A 4,836-nucleotide genomic window follows, 5' to 3' on the forward strand; every position below is an offset into this window, starting at 1 on the left:
AACTTTTCTTCCAAACAATAAAAATAAAATATGATTTATCAAAGAAGTCGCTACATGATGTGATGGAGCCTCATGAGAAAATCAGGGATTTAATGAGCTTGGGGAAAGCCAAGATAAAAATCTATAAAAAAAACTTTTTCCTTCATTTCACCTATTATTTTTCCTTCATTTCATCTATTATTTTTGACTCAATTCTTTGATTTATATTTTAGAGATTTTTTTATGACACTTTACTAATTTGTTTTGTGTGCATATGTGTACATGGGTGGGGATTAGAGAATAGTTCTTAAAAGGCAGTTCTCTCCTTCCACCATGTTGGTTCAGGAGATTGGACTCAGGTTGTCATGATTGGCAGCAAGTGCATTTTCTCCACTGAGGCATCTCACCAGCACTAGATATAGTATTTTTTTTAATCTCTACTAAATCTCAAGTTTCTAATATCCTACACGTTCCCTTTTATGGAGTCTTAGTGCAGATATGTAACAAATCATCTTGTGCTGAGTGGTTTATAACCAACAAAAGGTTAATTCTCAGTTCTGTAAGGGATGAAGTCTGAGGTGGAGATTCTGTGTAAGCAGATTCTGTCTGACCTTTATCTTCTTCATAGCTGAAGTCTTCTCTCTGTGTTCCAGTAGGGTGGAATGGAAGTACTCTGGCCTCTTTAGCCCCTTATCAGGGCACTGATCTATCATGAGAACCCCCAGCCATGACTAGGTCACCACCCAAAACCCCCACTAATGAATAATAACACTAAATGGGAAAGGAGGATTAGACTTCAACATAAGAACTTGGGCACAGTTTACTCCTCCCTCTGGTCCAAGCCTCCTTGTTGCAGTGACCTTGGTCACCCTGGCTTCCTTGGCTCCATCAAAGCACAAAATAAATCTTTGAGTGCCCTAATGGCACTTTCAATGGACAACCCATTAAATTCCTAAATAGGATGCTGAGCCTGTGCTGCTCAGGTGACTTTGAGGAGAGCCCATCCCTTGCAGCTGTGACTCACAGGAGCAAAAGTCTTGCAAGATTCAGCTTTGAGGAGGCCCAGTCATTTCTCAGCTCATCAGGACTGCTCCTCCTGAGGCCTCCTGACCTACAACTCTTTTCAAAAGCAACCAGCTCCTATTTCTTACTCCAAACTGGAGGAAAAACAACCTAGGCAGAGGGTCCTACACTTCACAGCCAGTGCCAATTAGAAGATCTCCACCTTTCATCTTCTACCATTTTCAGAGATCAGAATTGTCAAAGAAAGAGGCATGATAATCTTCAAAAATAAATGGGATATGATGTCATTCATTGCATTGACTTTTTAGAAGCCCCTTAGCAGAGCTAAGAACTGTGTATGCAAAGGACTGAGGGTTCCTCTTCCCTTTAGCTGCTGAATCATTCTCTATTTGCGACATTCTACTGAGGTTCTATTAGATCATGCAAGGAAATTACACAGAATATCTTTTTTGTACCACCCCTGCCCCAGACATTAAAAGGTCAACACAAAGCATTTCTCCAAATGTTTAAGCTGGGATGCCAGTGCCTTTGTGCATTTTAAACATATTGATTTGTGTATAGAGTCCTTGGGTTTTTCCCATAATGTTTTTGAGTATGTCCCAAAATATTTGATAAAAGTTAGGGGCTAGAAATCTTATTAGATCTAGGTAAAGGGCTGAACAACTTCTGCAAAGATTTCTCCATTGTGCACAGGGACCCAGGAAGATGTGGCCCTTAAGAGGTGGCTCTGAATTTGTCAGCTAAAGGTGCATGCATTCAGTGACTAGACACAAGGCCCTGGAGGTGAAGAGTTACATGAATAACTCTGAATATTTTAGGGTGTGGTTCATGTGTAGAAATTATAGTATTCTTGTAATAAGTACTAGTTTGGGTTTTTTTTTTCAGATTTCTTGTAATGTCAATATGTAATACTGATCCTACAGATCTGAAAAGCCATGAAGAATGAAACTGTGCCATTTGTAGGAAAATAGATGCAACTGGAAATAATCGTGTTAAGCTAATTATGTCAAACCCAGAAAAGTAAATGTCATGTTTTCTTTCCTTTGCAGATACTCTGTTTTATGTAGATATGTAAAATGACATATTTCTCTATGCTATGAAATTGTTTATGGCAACAAAGAGCATGAGTGAGAATAGAGGGGACAATAGAGAACTTGGCCCACATACACTGCATTATGGAACCCAATATTATGTATGTCAAATGCCCTGCAACAACACCAACAACAACAACAAAGGTGTAGGAGAGGCTAAAGGGAAGGCTCAAGAGCACTGGTTGCTTCTGGAGAGTATTGAGGTTTTGTTTCCAGTACCCACATGGTGGCTCACAATTATCTCTGACTCCAGTTCAAGAGGATCTGGCGTCCTCTTCTGACCTCCACAGGTGCACATACATACATGTAGGCAAAATATTAATAGACACAAAATAAAAACAAATGAATCTTCAAAACAGTTGGCAATTCAGGGGAGGGAGAATGCAACAGCTGGAGGATGGAGGGCAGGGCTGTAGAAGGCTGTCTTCCAGGTGTGACATGGCCATTGGACTCATGAACTGACAGCAGCCTTGGTGGCCTGCATAAGACTTGATCATGATAGGGTCCAAAAACATCCCATCATGGAAAGGAGAGATCACCATGCCATACTCTTTCCTGAGGGGGACACTGGCCATTAATGACTGTAGAGGGAAGGAGTGGCACTTTCATTAGTGAGGTAACCATGGAAGGAAAGTTGACTATATGCCAACAACCCAAACCCATGATTAAGTAAGCAAACCCTAACTGAACTCAGTGGGTCACAAAAAGAAAACAGACAGAAGGAGGAGGAGGAGGAGAAATTGAAATAGGAGAGAAGCTTGTTGGAAAAGGAGGGTTCAATGGGTGCAGGAAGGGAATGAAAAAGTAATGATGGTGAGGTGTGAAAATGGCCAAAATATATCATAAGCATGTTTGAAATTATCAACAAATAATGAATTTTAAAAGTTTAGGCACGTCGGTACATTGAGACAAATGTGTATTTGGAAACAAGAGAGGTCATCAAAGTTGAAATACTATGTCTTAATCACCCTCCAGGCACATCCACATCCAATGTCTGTGCATGTCTGAAACAGAGGAAAGAATGAACGAACACCGCACTTTTCCCTTTAGCTATCGACATCTGCTCTGACATGTGCAATACCTCAAGTGGACTGACTCCAAAATACACAAACCCTCTGACCCTTTCTCATAAAATATTAGTAGTGTGACTATTCTTTAATTTTTTGAGAATTTAATACATGAATACTGTATTTACATCAGTTCCATCCCCGCCCCCAATTCTTTCTATGTCCACCCCACACCTCCCCAAAGTCATGCTCTCTTCATTATTGTTTATGCAAGCATTCACGCACGTACGCACGTATGCACGCACACACGCAGGCATGCAGGGACGCACCTACAGAGTCCATTTACTGTTGCTTTAGTATATATGTGTGTGGGGCTGGCTGTTCGGGACTAGGTAACCTATGGGGGCTCATCCCAGGAGAAGTCTGATCCTCCTTCTCTCTGCATCCTTTGGTTGCCAGCAGCTCTTTATCTAGGCCTGGGTTCTTGTGAGATTTACTTCACCCACCTCGGTGTGTCATCTACTGGTGTTGTCATTGTGCAGGTCTTGTTTAGGTGACAGTACTGTAGAGGTTTCATGGGCGCACCTTCCTCGTGCTGCCTGGAAGACACTATCTTGCAGCAGGCACAATGTGAGTGCCTTCAATACAATTCAAAAACATGGAAGCACCCTCCTTTCCCCACTCCCCTCCCCCATTTCAGTAGCAGGGCCCGAATTATTCATAAATCCGCACTGGGTTAATTTCTTATAAGATAACAACTATTTTGTCCTGTGGTTTCTAACTTGGGCGATGATTCTAGCATCTCGACATATGAACTAAATGATCTGAACAGCAAGCCTCCATTTTTATCATATGCAGATTAGGGAAATAATTTCATTGCCCCCGGTAATGCATCATTAGCAGATTTCAAAACTAAGGGCATGAAACTCATCTTCAGCAAAGCACTTTCCAAAATGTTCGAGCTAGAGACACAGAAATAAAGAATGTACCAGTTTCCAAGGATATTTATTATATCTTTTTATGGACGTGGTTCCTTGGTACTTTTGCCTAAGGCATCTCACTGAACAGAAAAATAACATAGTGAGCTGATAATATCAAGTGCGTGCGATGGACTAACAGATTCTCTAATTTGGGCATTATTCACTTGGAAGGGGTACCTCTCCCTATGATGGTTGTAGGCTTCCCTTATCAAATTATATTTATGTTTAAACTCACTGACTTCTTCCAATCACTTCCCAAACAATGCTTTCCTTTTCTAAGTGTGTGGGTTTTTTGTTTTGTTTTGTTTTTCAAAATTAGATTTGGCTTTTTCAGCTGAGGGAGCAAAGAGGGCAGGGTAAATTCATCATGAATTAGTGCCTTCACAATTGCTTCACAGTGGTGAAAGGATGGGTAGGGACTCAGTCTTAAATGCCTCAAAGTTATGCGGTTCTCGCATGTATAATAAGTACCTGGAAAGCCTCTTCAGTTAGTTGGCTTGCATATTTTATGGGCCATAAATACCGATGTAACCTAAATTTTATCTGCTGCAGCATTTTGCTTATTTCTGTTGTGGATGCAAAGTACAGGAGCGATTTAACATTTTACTGAGCGAGAAAATTGGTCGTGGAGAGGAGGGGATGTGTCTTGTCATCTGCCATTTTTATTCCACCCAAATAAAATCAAACTATCAAGCTAAAGCTTACGATACAAATAACGCCGCACAAAAAATACAAAAACGTGTGTTATTAAGGCCA

The sequence above is a fragment of the Acomys russatus genome, chromosome 19 (assembly GCF_903995435.1).
Source record: "Acomys russatus chromosome 19, mAcoRus1.1, whole genome shotgun sequence".
Taxonomy (NCBI): domain Eukaryota; kingdom Metazoa; phylum Chordata; class Mammalia; order Rodentia; family Muridae; genus Acomys; species Acomys russatus.